Below are 21,042 nucleotides of genomic sequence, written 5' to 3'. Positions count from 1 at the left end.
CAACATATATGCACGGCGTGGCCACATACCAGTAGCACCAGTGGAACACCCAGAAACCATATGTATAAATAAGATTTTTAGTAAAAAATAATGCTTAATATTATGAGAACAAGCTAACATTATTGTAGTTACAATTTACACTCTTTATTATTATTGTTAATTTTTATTTTATTTTAATTTATTTATTTATTTATTTATTTATTTTTTGTCTGTGGGCCGCAATGGTTTTTCGTCATGAAGACAGAGTGAGGCAAAGGCGTCTAAGCAGGTAAAATTGGACAGAAGAATATTATGTTTTCTTCCAGCTGCTATTTCACAGTCTGGCCACCTTGTTTTCGACCCACTATTTGTTCCCAGCAAGAACCCATTACGTATACACAATGACGCAAAAGGCTGGAGCCCATAGGCCAACTCGGTTACTATTGCAGATATGAAAACAAGGTAAGATATGTAAGGACACTTTTAAATTCCAGCAACACTTTTGTTTTTGTACTAGTGTACCGCTCAATAAAGAAAATGCATTACCATACATCATGTTGGGCTACACGAATGAAATAATGTGTAGATTAAAATTAGCTACACCGAGAAGAATTGAAAGGAGACACAGTGAAGAATAAACATTCAAATGCAATATCTACGCCAGTGGCGTAGCAACCACGGTGTTGGGGGGGGGGGAAGAGCAGATACGAAGGACGCGAAATTGGGTCTTGCACTATATTTTTCATTGTGTCTTTCCGTTCCCTTTGGTCCAAATAATTTCAAACCACACTTTCTTTCATTCAGTGTTATCCAACAGTGTTGTACTTCTCGTTATTATTGGGCGGTATACTAATATAAATACAAAACTTGATGCATTTTGAAAATGTCCTTCTATATCTTACCTTGTTTCCGTATCTGCAATAGTAACCGGGTTGGCCTATGGGCTTCGGGTTCTATCATGTACAGAAAATATTCTGTATATATTTTGTCATGTACAGAAAATATTCCCTATATATTTTGTCATGCACAGAAACTATTCTCTAAATATTTTCTGGGATATATAAAAAATATTCACTAAATATATTTTGGCATATGTAGCAAAATATTGTCTGTGTTACCAGTAAATAATTTTAAAATATTCCATGAGAAACATTTTAAAAACCATTCCGTTAACATTGTATAAAACGTTCCAAATACATTTTCAATAATGTTTGGAAATCGTACAGGAAACATTTTTTGGAAATCTTCTCTAACGGCGTATAAAATATTTCTACAACGTTTTTGAGTATATTCAGAGAATGTTTTCAGTATTATGTGGAAAATGTTTTCAACAGCATATGGAATATATTTCCTTAAGGGAAGTAGGATACATTTTCTGAAGGAAAATGATGGCACGTTTTAGAAACGTTTTGAAAATATTTCATTGCTGTGTAGGTTAGGTCGCAGTCAACTAGTTCTTAGTATTCAGATACAAACCGCCTATCTTCACGTTTATATATGGTGTTCCAATAATAATAATAATAATAACAATAATAATAATAATAATTTGTAGTAGAAATAGTACCATTGATAATAATTATCTTGTCTATGTGGAATAATTCAAGAGAGTACTTTAAACAACATACGGGATTTAGCTCGATTTGGCTCGTTTAGGCTTTACTCGGCTCGAAACTCCAGCAAAATTGGAGTCGAGTTGAAGGAAATTTTTCGAGCCGAGTTCTCGAGACGAGCTAAAATCTGTCTGTTTCGAGTCGAGTCGAGTTTCAAAGAAAACTCGCTCGAACTCACTCGTACCCATTCCTAACCATTAAGACTGCCCCCACTTTGTTTTTTTTTTCTGGCGGCGCCCATACTTGTGTACAAACTAAAATTTCGCCTGCACATTTCTGTACAAATCATGTACATACGATTGCGACAATTCGTGATTGAATTGGACATGGTGGCGTGGCTACCATTTAAACAGCCCAGCGCTTTTTTTGTTCTGGCGGCGCCCCTAATTGTATACAAACAAAAATTTCGCTTTTACATTTCTGTACAAACGATTTAGAAACGATTGCGACAATCTGCGATTCAATTGGACATGGTGGGGGGCTCACTCAGACAGCACCCACTTTGTTTTCGTTCTGGCGGCGCCACTAATTCTGTACAAACAAAAATTTTGCCTTCACATTTCTGTACAAACAATGTACAAACGATTGCGATAATTTGTGATTGAATTTTACATGGTGGGGGGGCTACCACTTAGACAGTCCCACTTTGTTTTCGTTCTGGGGGCACCCCTAATTATGTATAAACGAAAATTTTGCCTTCACATTTCTGTACAAACCATGTACAAACGATTGCGACAATTTGTGATTGAGTTGGACATGTTGGGGGACTACCATTTAGAAAGCCCCCCACTTTTTTTCGCTCTGGCGGCGCCTCTAATTGTGTACACACAAAAATGTGGCTTGCACATTTCTGTACAAACGGTTGAGATCATTTTCGATTGGCTTTGAAAAGAGGGGGCTGTCTAAATGTGCGTCTGTTTTTCACCTCTAGTGTAATGAAATTCTTCCACCAAAAAATATGTAATCAGCACTGTCAGTAGCTCGACTAATATACATTTTCAAGTTAACCAATTTAAAACCGTATTATAATTCAAAGTACTTATCATATTTCTATCGTAAACAAGAATATGTACTTCTTAAATACTTCGCTCCGCAGGAACCCGTTCAGCGCGTGCAAAAAAAAACATGTTTGGCGCCTAACAAAGGAGACAAAAAAAAAACAAAAGCAGTACAGCAGTGCCTTATCACAATCAGAGCTGACAACATAGTTTCAATCGTTACTTACGCCAATCGTCCTACAAGCGGTGGACAAGAGTTATACAGTTACAATATACGTTGTGCCACAGTAGCGCTACAGGCGGAATGAGCACAAACTACAAATGAATATGTTTCTTACAAGTATCAGTCACTTTTGCACCCTCTTCTCATTCTGCACATGCTTTATTCTCCCACTATTTGACCTTGACAAGCAGAAGCACCAGGCTTTCCGAGTTCACAACCATTAACGTTTTGTGTATAGAGTACGTTTTCAGTTCATCGAATGACTGTGCGCGCGAAGAACAAGGGTGATGATCGGACTACCGTATACGGCAGTCAGAAACACCCGGTTGCAATGATAAATGTAAAATACAAATATAGAGCCTTGAGAATGCCGCGAAGATGTGTATATATAAATATATATATATATAGGGCTACATTGCATTTAAAAAGGATAATTGTGATTTCAGTGATGAACATGTTCTGTGTTATGTATTGTGTTCATTTCCCTTCGTTATTTTTTATATATTAGTATTCTAATAAATAAGTATAGTGTTATTTAATCCTGGGTGTTTTCGTTACTTGTGTGAATGATGTTTGTGTGCGTTATTTTCTGCATGACCGTCCGATCGCCCGTCAGGTTTTCCGGACGAGACATCCGAACCTCTCGGCGCCTAATGCTCATCTCATCATTGAGACCAACGAGCGATTTGGAAAGAATTTGTAACCTCTTCCTGGAGAGGTCCTTCATCGTCCTATCCAGGTAAGTTCCAGTTTCAGGAGAATACTTATTGGTAGGACCACGAACCACGAATCACGAACAGCGACCCGATTACACGAAGTGGTTACAAATAAATGTCCGTCCGAACTGAGACTTCGAACAATATCCGGTTACAAATAAATGGCCCACAAACAGAGACTGGAACTCAAGTTGGTTACAAATAAATGGCGCCCAAACGGGGGCCCGAATCGAGACCGTTGGTGCTCGAATATACATATAATATAAATATTTTAATATAGAATTTATCTTTCAGCTCAGAATCAGGATTAAAGAAAACTTCTCTTTCAGGTGATTGTAATCATATTGTTTTGTGATAGTATATTTTATTCTAATCATTCGTTTTAAGCTTATTCTTGTCCAAGATGGCACACCAGGAAGTAGATATGATATACTAGGATGAATTCACTTCACGAAGAATTAGTGAAGCAAAGTAAAGAGATCCGTGCTGGAAATAGTGAGAATTAAGCTAGATTAGAACAAAAATCAGATAAAAATGAAGTGACTTTTGCTTAGGTAAAGAGCGAATTAGGGCAAAAGATAGACGGTTTACGGGATGTGTTTCGCAAAAACAACCAAGGAACAGATCGCGCCGAAAACAAAACACCGGAATGTGAACCCCAGTTACAGTCAGATGTTCCTACTGGATACAAAACTGGATACAAAACCCCGGAATTTGAGAATCAATTAATGACCGATATTCCTAGTGTAAACAAAACATTGGAATTGGAACCTGAGCTAGAGACTAACACTCCTAATGAAAAGGAAACGCGGAAATCTGAATTCCAACCAGAGACAGGTATTCACAACCAATCTCGTAACAAATATCACAATGATATTATTCATTCAGAATCTAGGGACACCGCTTGTAGTAGTATTAGTAGTGAAAATCACGAACTTACGGTTGTAGACGATAGAGGTCGAAAACGCACTAAAACAGTTGTCACAAACCAAAGAGAGAGAAAGCGCAAACGAAGTTATAGTTATTGCAATAAGCAAAGATATGAAGGCCAGATCGTAAACAATACAAAATTTAAAGAGAATCAGAACCAAGATCGTATGCGAAAGAATAACAGATACAAAAGGAGTCGTAAATCATGGCCACGTTACCTGAGTTATCATAAACGAGACAGAGCCGCAGCTTGTGTAACAACATTAAGCATAGATTTGTACGTAGAGGTAAACATCGTATAAATAGACAAACAGAATGCAGTTATCAAGACAGAAATTGTAACCATAGGAAAAGAAAAAAAAAGGTAACAAACACTTTGTATGTTGATTCAATTTTTTTTTCAGGAAAGCCACGCATTTCTTTTTATCTTTCTTTCAACTGTTAGGTGATCAACATGCATTCATTTTTCCTCCTTTTTGCTTTTAGTTTCGATGACTCAAGGAAAAAGTTAAAAGAGAATTACGCATTGTTTTTAAAACTCCTCTTTGCTTCTAGCTTTTAACTGTCCAGCGGAGAGTAGGAACTATGTTTTGTCTTTCTTTTTTTGTTTTGATAAGATGGCCGCTGTATTTTCGCCAACCTGTTTATGTCGATGAATAACGGGCGACACACAACTGATTGATTCTTTTCCCCTTTTTGGTCTTTACTCCGTGTCGCACTTCATAGTTGAATACTAATGTTGCAAACCTTATTAATGATTTACTATTAGTTTAATGTTATTAATTTTTCTTGTTTTCATTTCAGATGTTTGAATTTAAGATTTTAAGTAAAAACGCATTCTAAATGCGTAGGGGAACCGTATTTATCTAAAACGGTTTGAAATCTTCGCGAGATTTCCCCACACTCAGAGAGTGCGAACACATTTTGACTTCATAGTAAGCTATATTTTTATTGTTCTTAATTTTTTAAAAATCCTTTTTAGGATTCCTTCCCACTTTCGAAATTCTTAAACATATTATCATACGTTTGACTCTCAATTAATGTTTGATTTTATTTTTTAGAAAAAACTGTATGGAGATGCCCAGGATATGAAGCTTTTAATTGTTAATTATATATACACATCCATATATCTATAATTAAAATTCAGTAGGTAATCTCATGCGTAGAATAGGAAAAATTTAATATCGTTTTTCTTCCTAATAGGAACCCGTAACCAAGCATGAGTATTCTTAGGTTAGATTTTTTCAGTATATGTTAATGTCTAGTAATATCACAGCGAATATTTTAATGTTCATGAATCGTAATTATATTATGTGTATTGGTATTGTAATACATTGTAATATTTTTCATATTAATTCTAAGAAAACTGTTTTTTAGTCACAGTATGTCCCAAAATTATTTGGAATTTATTAGGTAAATTGCTATCGTTATGGAGGATTTCCTACAGAAATCAACATGGCCAAAGGTTTTGGAACACAAATCTTTACATTTCAGGCATACTAGCAATGACGGATGATTTTCTTCAAAAATCAACATGGCTCATTATTCCTGAGGTTTGAGCCGTCTCTGAAATATCGATATAGATCCCGAAAAAAAAACTTATTTTTTTCTTTCCAACGTTTTATGAAATATACTTTCTCTCAATTATTTCATAGGCTGAATGACTGAATTTTAATGGGTTAATAATACCAGTTTGAGTATTTTTAGCGAAGATGCCTAAGAACGTTTAACCGTCGTAAAATTACACAACCGTCTTCTTGGGAATTTAATTTGGATGTTTCAGGCCGACCAGAAAGTTGTAATGTCGTTGACTATATTTTCATGTTTGTATCACATGCTTTTAGGTCTCATGTATTGTATCTTGCAGAAACATATGTTACGATGCTACGAAAGCATTTGTGTTTTTTGTATTTACACATCTTTTCTAGATGGGAGACGTAGGTTATGTTCCAAGAAACATACGTGTGTTTTACTGAATATGAAAGTGTTTATATTTCAGTAATTTATAGAAACATTTTATAAGTGTCTATGGTTGCAAGCCTTTTCTCGTTTCTAATTTTGCCTCGCAGGTGTCTATCGCTTATTTTGTGTAAATACGTGTAGTATTACACATTTTCCCACCTATGATTTTGGTCAATTCATGGTGTAATGACCATTTTTTTTCAGGAATCTTTGGACTACTAAGTCAACTTCTTTGATTCAGACCTTTGAAAAACTTAGATCAACACTATATAATTTCCAACGTTTTATTAATAATTTTTTGCACATAGTAGCCACGTATTCTGGTAACCCTCAATGTTTACGATTTTGGAAGTAAACAACAACCTTTACTCTAGGCCTACGCTAATAATAACTTTGTTTCAGAATTAAACCATTTGTTGTATTGAGCATTATTGAATTAAAGTCTCGATTTTCTCATGGCGAGCAGATGGCATTTTGATCTTATGGAGTGCCGAATTTTCTTCATACATGTCAACAAAATCACAATCCTTTCTTTAATAGGCATAATCATACTTATTTCTTGGAATTAGTATGAACGTCAATTTTGACACTTAAGTTTATTTTTTTATTTTTTTAAAACGATTTTTCGTTCTTTTGTGCCGAACAACATTAGGCACAGTTAAAAAAGGATTTATAGGTGAAAATCTTATTTTGTTTGTATATTGTCAGTTTATTTTGTGTTTACACTTTCATTTATTTTATCTTTCAAAGATTTTCATATTTTTTCGAACATATCACAGTAATATTGAATCTTTGACAATAATTTTAATATTTTAGTATCTCTAACATATTTGCCATTTGCATATTCATTCAAATGCTAATATTTTAAATACAGATATCAGTATATTTAAAAGAAGAGACTTACTAACTTTTATTGTAATGATTGATAACACTGTTCAACAACGAAAATGTAAATTGAACAAAATCAGATAATTCTTATTGACTTTGTGGTGCTGATCACGAATTTGAAAGTTATTTTTTAATATTAGCTCTACTTTTCGTTTTACAGGCATGTCTAATAACAACGTTTTAAAAATAAATATATTCGCTTCGTTTGGGGTAAAATGTTACACTGATCCAGCAACACTGGAGAAACTATATAAACGCTCGATTTCATTGTGTTCCTTATCTCAGTAGTGTTCTGCGATTGTTAGAAAAGACAGGTTTAGTGCAGTTATAAGCGTTTTGGGTGTGACGTTTGTGTAGTGCAGGACATAAAAATACAACTACAAGTACGTAAAAATACTGGTATTGCGAATGTATATTTCTAAATAGCTGTCGGAACATTTTTAAGTGACATTTTGAGGATTTCAATAAACAAAAATGCCGCGAAATTGTGTAAACAGTGCGGATAGCTTCTGCTACGTGTGTGGGGAAGGGACATTTTGCTCATAAAAGCAGACTATAACACCACTAATAAGATAAGCCTATCAATATTACTTTGGTTGTAAACTTGGAGACGAAGATAAATTTTGGGCACCCCACATTGTGTGTAACACTTGTGCCAGCAATCTAAGAAATTTGATTAATGAGAAGGGGCGCTCAATGCCTTTTTCAGTGCCCATGATTTGGAGGGAGCGAAGCGACCACATCAGAGACTGTTATTTTTGTATGGTTCCTTCCGTCAAGAAGGGAATTTCCACGAAGAAGAAGCGGGCCTTGATCTACCCTAACATTAATTCTGCAATGCGCCATATTCCACATGGAGAAGGATTACCTGTTCTTGACCCACCTAAAGAATACGATCTTTCTTCTGATGATGATCAAGAAGTTGAAGCTCCTGAATCAAGTACTTCGAAGGACCTTACGTTTGTTGTAGAAGAACCTCCATGTGAACCATATAGACTTACTCAAGAGGAACTAAGCGATCTAATCAGAGACTTTGACCTCTCGAAAAGCAAAGCCGAAATTTTAGCGTCACGCTTAAAGGAATGGAATTTATTGCAGGAAAAAGTAAATATTTCAGTGTATCGGAATAGGGAGATGTTCACTTCATTTTTTACTATGGAAGACACACTTGTGGCATGTACAGATGTAAATGGTTTCATGAGGGCACTTAAAAATAATTACGAACCTACGGAGTGAAGGCTCTTTATAGATTCGTCCAAGGTGAGTTTAGAGGCAGTGCTTTCACATATTGGAAATGAATTTCCTTCAATTCCTGTAGGCTACGTAGTTCATATGAAGGAATCTTATGAAAACTTGAAACGTTTACTTCAAGCCATTAAATACTACGATTTTCAGTGGCTCATTTGTGGCGACCTTAAAGTAATAGCACTGTTGCTAGGTATGCAGTTAGGGTTTACAAAGTATTGTTGCTTTATATGTGAATGGGACAGTAGAGATCGTGGATCTCATTACCGCAAAAGTGATTGGAGTACCAGAGAAACCCTTCAGCCGGGAGTGAAAAATGTGCAGCATGAACCACTGGTAGATCGTAACCGAATTTTGCTTCCTCCTCTACATATTAAATTAGGTCTTATGAAAAGTTTTGTTAAGAGCATGAACCAAGAGGATGAGGCCTATAAGTACCTAAGAGGACAATTCTTTCGATTAAGTGATGCCAAAGTTAAAGAGGGTCACAGATTATGCAACTATTTAAAGATCACAAGTTCGACGAAATTCTACAAGGTGAGGAGGATGCTGCGTGGGAAAGCTTGAAGAGTGTTTGTTCACAGTTCTTGGGAAGACACCGAGCAACAAATTACAAACAACTGGTAGCAAAGTTGTTATTGTGCTACGAAAATCTTGGTTGCAATATGCCTCTGAAACTCCACTTTCTTCATTCACATCTAGACTTCTTTCCCGAAGATTGGGGAGCAGTAAGTGACAAATATGGTGAGCGTTTCCATCAAGATATTGCAGCCATAGAGAAGAGATATGAGGGAAATTGGAGTTATAACATATTGGACGACTAATGTTGGACTATTGCAAGGGATGCTCCAGATGTGGCCTACAAAAGTCAAGCCAAGCAAAGACGCTCAAAATAAAATAAACATAATCCTGTACAAGGGATCACTTGAAAGTTTTGTCTTCATTGCAATGTAGTTCTTGCACAAAAAAGTATTTGTACATATGTTTTATGTTTTGATGTTAATACTGATTTTTATTACGGAAGTATTAATGTTTAATTTGACCACGGTTACTTTATTTTCTGTATCGCTGTGAAACTGGTATTTGCGCAATTTTGAAAAAGGAAGTAAACGGGTATAAAAAGCTATAGGTTAGAGTACTTCTTAACTACCCAGCTTATCACATCACAGTGAAAGAGATAAAAAAGTGAAATGTAGGTTTTTACAAGGATTTTCCTTAAATGTTCTATAAATATTAATACATTTGTATATATACAGCTACTGTTGTACAAGGGCGTTTTTTTCACAACCTGAACTAAGAAAAATTTTCTATTATCATTTCCTTTCATATTATGCCTATATTAATGTAAAAATCGCACTTTCAAAGAATTTACATACTTTCTATCAAAATTTGTTGGACAGTGTAATTCGTTAAGTAGATATTTTCATGAATATTGATTGTATATATTTACCTCATATTATATCAAATAAAGTGATCGAAACATTTTACGAAAAGTATTTAGAAGTGTTTGAAAGTATTAATTAGTGTTCAAAGAAAAAAGTAAGAATTTTAATAGCCCTATAAACGCTTTTTGCGCATTTTCAGTGAAGTTATCATACAAGTGTTATAACCTCGTTTCTCACGCCAGTGTTATTTAAAAAATCCCCTTCTCTCCTTATCAGCTCATCGTTGGAGAACCGTGGAAGACATTCTACACCGTGGAGGACAGCATGGTTTCAACATGTGAAGAAACGGAAGATAAGGAAACCCGACTGCACCAATCGTTCAAGCGGATCTTATTGCTTCATGGAACATTTGGATTGGACATTGCTCATGCAGGAACCTAATCATGATGTAGTGAGTGAACAAGTTATTTAACTATTTTAAATAGCTCTTTTACAGGTGAAAAACCATTCATCGTTTATACACGTAAGTCTCACAACATATCACAGTGTTGCAAACTAAATGGTTTTAAAATTTTGGTGAAAAACCTAATTTTATTCATACTTCATTATAAGGCCAGGATTTCTCAACCGCTTTATGTGTGCACTTGACAGGTCGTTCCCTTCACGGACGTCAAATCTATAACCACTACTAGGTTATAGAAGTATTTTTGGGGACACTTTTTATACTTCGTAAATATAGTGATTATTAATTTCGATTTATACTTTATTCTACGACGCATATAAGTTCTTTCTACGGTAGGAATTGTTTTTTTTCCTACACAACTGGACAAAGAAGTCTTTCATTGATTTTTCATATATATATTAAAACATTGCTTTTTGTGAGAACAATTCTGTTAGTGACGAACCATTTCAGTGTTTCTCCTGACTTATTAATATTATGTACAGTATATATTCTGCAGTTATTTGGAACTGAATTGAGTGCTTCCTTTAATCATTTATGGATATACTAGCTGACCAGATGTTCAAATGTCCAAACTGACGCCAGTTACATTGGTTTTACAGTTCCTTATCTGTACTTTCTCACGTCCGAGTTATCGCAGTGTCTCGTACATCGTAGCCAGTAGACTAAAATTAACATAAATTATTTTCTGTATTCATGCTGGTGACCTAATTGAGTGGTTTTTGGAATGAACTGCCAACACTCTTTAGTCAAACATTGCAGTTTGCATCTTAAACTTTTGAGCTTGGGGAGTTTGACTCCGGTATTGTGTGCAGCCACCACGCACGTTGCGTCGGGAATTAAGTATGATTTTGTGTTCATGGGCACGAGCTATTAACCGGCGAAGGACGTTTTCTTACTGCTTGCCCAAACTAGTGAAGTCCCAGGTTCTTAAACCTTGTGCGCTAAAATTTATACATGCGTCCTCCAACATCAGCATTCTACTTTTTTTATTTGCTCAAGACTCATCTTTACGCTTCGGGATTGCTTGGCCAAGCAACTGGATTTCTACGTGGGATTATCCCGGCAAATATTCCCCCAGTGCTAATCCCCTCAAGTACGTCAATGGTGTAAGAGAAGCATTCATATTGAAATGTCAGATATAATCTCATATATATATATATATAAAGGGGTACATTGCATTTATAAAGGCAAAGTGTGATTTCAGTGATGAAAATTATCACACATGTTCTGTGTTATGTGTTGTGTTCATTTCCCTTCGTTATTTCTTATATATTAGTATTCTAATAATTAAGTATAGTGTTATTTAATCCTCGGTGTTTCGTTGCTTGTGTGAATGATGTTTGTGCGTTATGGTCTGCATGACCGTCTGATCGCCCGTGAAGTTTTCGGGAAGAGCCATCCGAACCTCTCGGCGCCTAATGCTCATCTCATCATTGAGACCGACGAGCGATTTGGAAACAATTTGTAACCTCTTCTTGGAGAGGTCCTTCATCGTCCTATCCATGTAAGTTCCGGTTTCAGTAGAATACTTATTGGTAAGACCACGAACCACGAACAGCGACTCGAATACACGGAGTGGTTACAAGTAAATATCCGCCCAAACAGAGACCTCGAACAATAGCCGGTTACAAATAAATGGCCCACGAACAGACTCGAACTAAAGTTGGTTACACAGCCATCAAATTTCTTACGCTGAACATCCTTGGTATCACACACAAGAACCGATGCCATCCGCAAATTATATATTCCAAGGAAATAACTCTTGAATATCCTTTAGTAGTTCGCCCGTGGATCGTTAATTATTTCCACGAGAGCAATTATGACTGATATTATCCACTAGAACCTATTATAGATGAAACAAACATAAAACTATGCGATAATAATAATCCTTTTGAAAGGATGAACCAAAAGTAATATAAAATTAACAGAAATATTTATTGCTATAATATTTATTCAGTGTTAATATAATATCATTGTTGAATTTTTGATATGTTTTAAATAACGATTTGTGTGTCAGAAACTGAGAAGAGTTCATTTACATTTCATTTTTCATACCGTATAAAATACTTTTTGAAATTAATTATGAATATGAATAGTAAGTATGATACTGCAAAACATTCATTCCTGAATTTGTTAAGCCTACATCATTCGGATTTACGAATACTGAGACTTTGCCATAAGATAGATAATTTACCGGTCCTCTTATAATTCTAAGCAAAATCATTGCTTTAAGTCTTTGTAAAGTATTTGTTTCAGTTTTCTATTAATGTTACGGTATTCAAAACAGACGAAAAGTGACACTATCATGTTGTCATAATTTACAAATTAATTTTTAGATGTAAATATCTTAATACGAAACCATATTTGTGTTGAAAACTGCTTTACCGTCATGTATGTATTAATTGTTTTTTATGTTTTGGTGACTGCCGAACATGACTGTACTGATAAGAGGGTTTGAGTTTTATCACTAATGGGTGGAATGTCAAGAACATTATTATCTATCAGATTTTAATATATAATTCACGATTTGTATATTTTTGTTGCTTGTAAACAACAAACGTAAAAGTAAACTATTGTTTGTTAATAGTCGTTCTGTTGGTTTAAAATCTACTGACTGAAATTGGAACGTTTCAGCAAAATGGTGGTCGAAGGCGATAAAATAATTCAATGTAATATATGAAAGACAGTACACAAAAATATTATATCCCCATAAATTATTATGGGAGAAAGACAGATAACACATCAAATGAAATATGGAAGCATGATATTACAAATAAGGACCCAAATAAAGATAAATGCAAGAAAGGAAGAAAATAATTTCTTCAAAAAAAAAAAAAAAACTATTAACTTTTAACAACTGAAGATTATCAATAGTCATCATTTAACTTTTAAGTATATCAATGTAATAGTTGAATGCTACAAATGTTTAATTCAACTACAATATAATAGTTGAATGAATTAATACACAAAAGAACATTATTATAAGTATATAGTTGAAGACGAAAAGACAGTGTGATCTACATTTTATTCTTATTAATTTAAAGTATATATCATTTACTCCAACCAACATTACATTACATGTTATTTGGTGTAACATAACTGCCCATGAGGAGCGATAGATGTGCAATATTAATTTGAAATTTACATATATTTAATTAAGAGTGAACTGTTGTACTAATAAAAGCATGCGATTCTACATATATCGATGATGTAGCCTATTCTACCCAAATATGATACGACGGCATTGCTTCTGACATAAAACACGTTTGTACTTCGAAGAACTGATTGACCAGATATAATCCATTTTGAAGTCAATACTGTTAAAATGGAGATATCTTTATAGAATTGTGATGACACTATAGTACCATTCCATTATAATATTTTTCAAAAGGATTTAGTTGCTGTACTTCATACGTCCACACAGTTTGTATAATTCTTCACTAATAATTCTTGGAATCACAAAAAAAATCTTATCTGTAGTCTAAAAGGAAAGACAGAAAATTTGACTAAATTTGTAGTTTTTAAGAGTGATGGACCTTTAAAATCATATATTTCACCCTAACCCTCTTAGAGAGAATTTTGCTCAATATCTCATTTCATTTTTGGTCTATGGCTGGAGAATAATATCTATAAAAGAAAGCAATGCTATATATTTAATAGATTCATAGGTGTAGTGAGTTCAAGGCATATATCATGTTGATTCCTCATTACGTATCTTATTTCCTAAAATTGCTTTTATTTATAACCTAGAGTCCAAGGAGATTAGTCATACAAAGTGCAAATTTCATTAGTAATTTCAGAGATTTCTCCATCAGTAAAGTACTAAATTAGTCAGAAAATTTACTCATATAGAAAACAGAACAGTATCTAGATAGTTTCATTTCGGAAATGCACCTGCAAATACAAAGGGAAGTTCGGATTGTATGAACCAATGAATTAAATTGGACAGAGATGTTAAAATTCTTTCCAGTTTACTCGAAAGTTACATAATTTTAGTTGTGTTCATAACAACCGAACATATTTTAGAGTCATAATAAGAGGAAGCAGAATATAATAAGAACCAAATTTGTAAATAAAGTTTTATAATAATAATAATAAATTATGTAAATTTATACACGAGTTCTAGCAAAGTAGACGAGGAGTTTCTTCCGTAGCTGTTAATAACTGTACTTGTAGATACTGTGGAATATTTAGAAATGGCCCATACGATAAGAATAATTTATATAAAGCACACAATTGTCTCAATAATTTTAAATTAATACCTCGTACTGAAGTATGTCTGTTATCTAAACTGACACAACGTCCTTATAACCTTCATGTAGCAACTGTAAATAAATTTCAACATAAATATTTTTCGTAAAACTGAAGATAATGTGTTAAATATAATCACCTTTTCATATATCAAAATAATTTCCTTTCAACATTACTTACTTTTCTGAAGTAGATCGTCCTGGTCGTACAATTTCGGCAAAGCCATGAAATCCAGTCGATAAGAAAATACGTTTCATGACATTGGGCATATTTGTGTGTAGTTGTGTTTCATTCACGTCTGGAAATTCTAGCAGGAACGAAAAACAGATTTTGTATCAAGCATTCTTAAACCAAAATATGAAATGTATACATGACCTAAGTACAAAGAAAATAAACTTATGTTAGATAATGATTTCTATAATACAAAAATGTCCAAAAAATACTAAATACCATTCTGTACTAGTCGTACTATACTGTTAACGTTATCTTGAAACAAGTGCAGTCTAAAATTTGTAAGCTCTCCTGAAATCGAAACCGTAAATAAATATTACAATGTGAATTTAGTCATGTGCAGGCTGAAAATCTATATTGTAAGATAAACGATAGAACGAATGAAATTAACAAGCATAGCTGGTCACAAAGAATATATTATAAATTTTAAGCATGTAAGCAAATTGTGTAAACATTACTTCAAGAAGTGGGATTTATTTCTAATAATTAAATAATTACTAGGCGCATTTTTCGCAATGCTAGCATACAAAAATTACAGCACTAATATCTAAACTTTTATAGACGTAACACCTTTTCATTTGTATAACTCAATAAACAGTTTTGATAACATTTAATCATTTAGATATCTTTAGATCTACATTTATTTGAACAGCAACAATAGATACTATATTCCATAGCATCTATCCAAGCGATATGGAGTATTCAATATACAGCAGGTTTGCATATAAATTTATGCAAAACCTAATTATCTCTTTTCCATCAAGTGATGAAAATAGAAATCCAGTATAAATTCCTTGTTATATATAAACGAAGACATTAGCCAGCCGAAGACATTACTAAAAGCTGGATTTTAATAGGAGAAGGTCCAATTTGAACATTGGAATATAGTTGTGTTTCGTTCCTAATCTTATGAATGAAAATTGCTCACCAGTTTGAAACGAGTCAAGGAATATAGTTCCTGCAACAAGTCTCAATTATATCACATTGATTAACCAGTTCACCCTAACACATTAGGTAAGTTTAAAATTTATGTGAATGATAGTACATATTATGTGGTACATAATTTCACTTTCGTTGAAATGTACAGAAAGAATGTGTTTCTAATATTTTTCTAAAATATTTTCTATTCTGCAGAGAAAGGGGATTTAAGCTTCAAATGCTATATTGATACCTTTTACTGACTATTATTCCTTTCTCATTCAACGGCACAGTTTACATTTGATAATATATTATGTATAATGTAACGCATTGTTTTAATCAATATCATTTTAAAAAGACGGTTGCGTTTCAATCATTACTTATACTTTAAAAACGGGTGAGAGAAAAAATATAAATTGGTACTATTCACAGTTTATAAATAGAAATACCATATACCCAAAAGGAATAAAATAGTATTTTTGTATTTAGCTATACAGTCTTTGAAATATAAAAATATATGTTCATTTAATTATTTATTTATTGAATTATGTTGTTGCATCAAGATATTTTTCTATATAATATCTTGTAAGGAAAAGTAAAATATAGTCAGTAAAAAGTAAAATGTCGCTAGAATTAGCTGATAAGTACACGTAGAAGTCGTCCATATACATGATAAAAATCAGGGGCGCAAGTACACTCTCATGAGACACCCCCGAGATCACAAATTGGGGTTATACGTCGCCCCTGAAAGAACAACTTTCTGTTAACGGCCCTTCAAGTAGCTGGTGGTTAAGGACAGAAATTTACCATATACATTAAAACTATTATAAAGCTTGTGGAGAAGAAGGATATGACTGACAGAATCAAAGGCCTTGGAGAGATCAAAATATATGACATCTATTTGAATATTGTTATTGATACATTTATCTGCACACGAAACGATAGTACTTAAGTTTGTAAGACTTGAACTTTTCATTAAAAAGCTGTATTGAGAAATATAAATATAAGGTGATGTAAATTTAAGTATTTTTTTCACAGATTATTTTTTCACAGATAATATATTTTACAGAAAGAAGCTATATTGGTCTATAGGAGGATACCTAATCTTTAAGGAATGATTTATATTATGGGATCACGTGAGCTAGTTTCAAGCTGGTTGGATAATATCATTCCCTGAAGCATCTTTTGAATTAAATGAATATAGGAACTAAAATAGATGAAGCAGTTTTCTTTAAAAAGAAAGAACCAATATTGTCGGGTGGAATTGATCAATGTGGAGAAAACGACTGCAAGAAAACCCAAACCATACCCTAAGTGATAGATAAGTTTGTAAAGATGTTAGTAGGCCTACAGGCGGGTCGGGGACAAGGAAGGTGAGTTGTAGGCTGAAGGGAAGTAAATGTTTTATAGAAGTAGCTATTGAAAAGATCGGGACTTTGACCATCACTAGCTTCAATATTCTCGTCACCGAACTGTTGCTCTTATGCCAGGAGCTTTACGTCTAAATTAATAGCAGACCAAAAACTTTTAGAGTTGCTAACAGTAAAATCACCATTCATGTTCGTGTATTCAAAGTACTTAAGTCGCTGTATCTTCTTGGTAAAGCTTCCAATCGTTTCAAATTTATTGTATGTGACTTACGGATGTGACTTCCAGAGATTCCAGGCATGTTTTTTGATTTTAAGCAGGTCACGTAGTTCATGGTCATATCAGACGGGAAACTTGTTCAATTTTGATGCTTCTACAGGTACAAAGTCCATTTTGGATGAGTATACACAGATGTATGTGGGGCCACCGCCTCGTCGAGAGATTCTTCCTCCAACAAATACCAAGGAAGCATTCAATTGCTCGTCAGATCTAACCCAAAGGAGTTTTCTTCCAAAGAAGTTGTGACCCTCTTCTAAAGAACAGGTTTGTAGTAGTTGAGGGGACGAAAATAATTTAAGCATACAAGGAATCGTGATCCGAAGGAAAGATAATTCTGTCTGGAACAACACGAGGTACTAAGGGAGAGATAACGTACTCAAGATTGCTATCTTGGCTCGTATTATCAGTATATGCCGAATCAACTCAAGCAATGCATAACATGAAATATAACTATATTGTGCCTTATCATTTACCGAAATTTAATTATTTTAAAAGTTTGGCATACATTTTTGAAATAAGGACGAAGTGTTGTTAAATACAATGTACAATTCAGGAATTCATTAATCATGCAAATAAATAAAAAGTTACGAAAAAAGGCATGTTGTCCTATACCAATTCTTATATTAAATTTATATTTTTATCATACATTTTGAGTAAAGGAATTAACATTCTATAACATTCAAAAATAAGGCTGCAATTATTTGATCCTATCAATTTTAATTGATTTGGTTTAGATTTTAATTTTGTCATTTGAAACTTAATACGTAGTTTAATTATTTTAGTTTGTTTCTTGTTCATTCAAATTATGTGGCAAATAGTTTTTTTTTTACTTTTCTGGAATTGAGTAATCGATTTACTATTTATACAATAATTTGATTTCTTACAGCTGTATGAAATATACAAATAATCATGTCATGTACAGTATCTCTCCAAACACAAACAAAAGTTGAAATTAATCATTATAATCTTTTTCAGTTCATGCTTTATACAGAGCAAACGGATGATAAATGCGAAACGACATGTAATATCTTATTTCCAGAATATCTTTGTATTATATTAAATGCGGTTACGCATAAACGTTCCCCACCAATAATAATGGAAGTGTTTTCATATGTTTGAACATACCTTAGACAATCAATTACGTACAGTAAAGCTCTATGGTTATATATGCATGTGATGTTTCGTAAGGTCAATAATATAAGGAAACCATTTAATCATACTTAATCATGCGTAAACAATGTATATTTATTAATATGCCATCCATTTAATTGCTTCTTGTTTCCATGCTAACTTCAGTTTATCTAAAACGTAAAACAACTTCGATGTAAATCTCAATACAACCAAACCAGCGTACTAGCAGCGTACACTAGCATATACATACGCACAATACTTTTTTTTCCTCCATTAGTATTTACAAGCTGATCTCAATCGAGAACATTCGTTGTGTACTGCTCCACTTTTCTGTAATGCATTGAATATAGGCTGTTGCAAATAAAGAAACAGTTGGCAATGCAATTTATGTACACTTCAGCAGCAGTTTTATATTGACGATATAAGCTTGGTATATCACTAGAAAACATGAAAAAATAAAATCATTTTCTTATAATTTTTACATTTCTAAATATGGATTTAAAAGTGTGTTATTTTTCATGTTGATTTTTTTCTCTCTTTTTGGCATCGAATTTAGTTGCCCAAAATGAATTATTTCGATTCTAACATCTTAACTATTTGCAACATTGATTCGTCCACTGCTACAGTTTCAGACACAGCTCAACCTTTCCAGATATTTGATAAATGCTTCATTTGAGATCTTGCGCGGAGCTGAGAAGTACATAGGGTATGACTGATTATCATGGTAATGGTAATAACATCAATTTCGAAAATTTGACAATTCCGCAGTTTTGGAACACTACCTTACAATTCTCTCATTTATCCATCATTATAATATTATATATTTTGTATTCTCTTAAATATAAATCTCATACATTCAATGTGGCTTCCATTTTACACGGTGTATGTACACCTTGTCTCAAAAAGGTTGAGCGCATTCTTTATTGGTGTTTTCAAAGTCCAACTTCGGGTATCTTAGGGAAATAGTAAACCACGTTCGAACTTCTAAGCCAGCCTTTGCAATCGGGAAAAAGTTTGCCGATTTGTTTTTCTTCTTTCAAATATAATAAGACTTGTTACCAAGTGTAGAAAAAAGCAACATTGATTGAAATACATAATGACACAATATTTCGAAACCTTGTATTAATGTCAGCACATGCTTGTTTGTCACTTAGCTCTCCATACGTGATAGAACATTTAGATACGTAAACGAATCTTTCCATATGTAAAAGAATGCTCAAAGTTAAGACATAGAATATAATTATCCCCTGAGTACTAAAATAAAAGTCAAAGTAGAACAGAAACAGCGTTTGTAGTGGATATGGATGTCATAATTATTTTGAGAAACGTTATACATGTTTCGCTAGAAGCATGTTTCCATAAATCCTTGTATTAGCTCGCTGGTAAGGTGTCGGATTTCAAATCTTAAGGTTACGAGTTCGATTCCCATCTGGGTCAGTGTTTTTTTATGAAATTGTATTTTCCGCAATGCATGAAAAATTATATAAAATAATTACATTAAAATACATCAGTTGTATATATATCACATAATCATTGCAGAACATAGTAATTATTATGTTTAAAATATAAAATCTGAAATAATTTTCTCAGTAGGTTTGTATTATATATGAGAATGTTAAATGTAAGTTAGGAAAATCGTTTAATAGCAGTAAATAAATTATGTAGTGTATTTATTTGCAGCTATTTGTCATACAGATGTAACTTCTCAATATTCTTAATACAGCATGTCATTTACATTCGTGAAATACAGTATATTCCTACGGATATAGAAAGTGTGTAAACAGAGTATTGAAAGTCGGATCCTGCTTCAAGACACATAACTTTTCCCGATCCCCTTAACGTCACGGGAAGAAACACAAATTCTCTTTAGAACAGAATGTCGTTACTTAGAGTCTCATTCGAATACGTTGAATATGCTTTTGTATATTTATCTCTCTCTCTCTCTTGCGCTTTGTTTATGTGTTGCGGAGTATCCCAAGTAGAATACAACATTTGCAAAGTATATGACCATCAGTGGCATGGAATACCGGAAATTGAAAGTCGTGTTTCTTCAGGTTGGATTTGCGTGTTCATGTTAGCTCACTAGTAGAGTACGGGTTTGTTAATGATGTCGTCTTGAGTTCAAAGCTTGCAAAGAATTACGCTAGTTAACAAAGGTTTTGTTACATAAAAGAAAATACCTGTTCTTAAAGGAACTTTTTGCGCTGAATTCGAATATGCACTCGGTTTTTCTCCATCACGTACGATTTTCCCGTAACAGAGGGATTTTCGGGAAAATCCCTCAAAAATTTCCCTTTTCGTTTAATTTACATCCCAAGATCTTGTCCCCTTGCATATACTAACATAGAAATTATACCTGAGTATACTTTAATTCATATTTAACAAACCCTCCAAGTTTCGTAATAATCGCTTTATTATCTCTAGAGAAATAAATATGTTTGTATGTATACTGTGTGTACTGTTTA

The sequence above is a fragment of the Thermobia domestica genome, chromosome 3 (assembly GCF_964235325.1).
Source record: "Thermobia domestica chromosome 3, izTheDome1.hap1.1, whole genome shotgun sequence".
In the NCBI taxonomy this organism is placed as follows: Eukaryota; Metazoa; Arthropoda; class Insecta; order Zygentoma; family Lepismatidae; genus Thermobia; species Thermobia domestica.
This window is presented reverse-complemented; position numbering follows the sequence as displayed.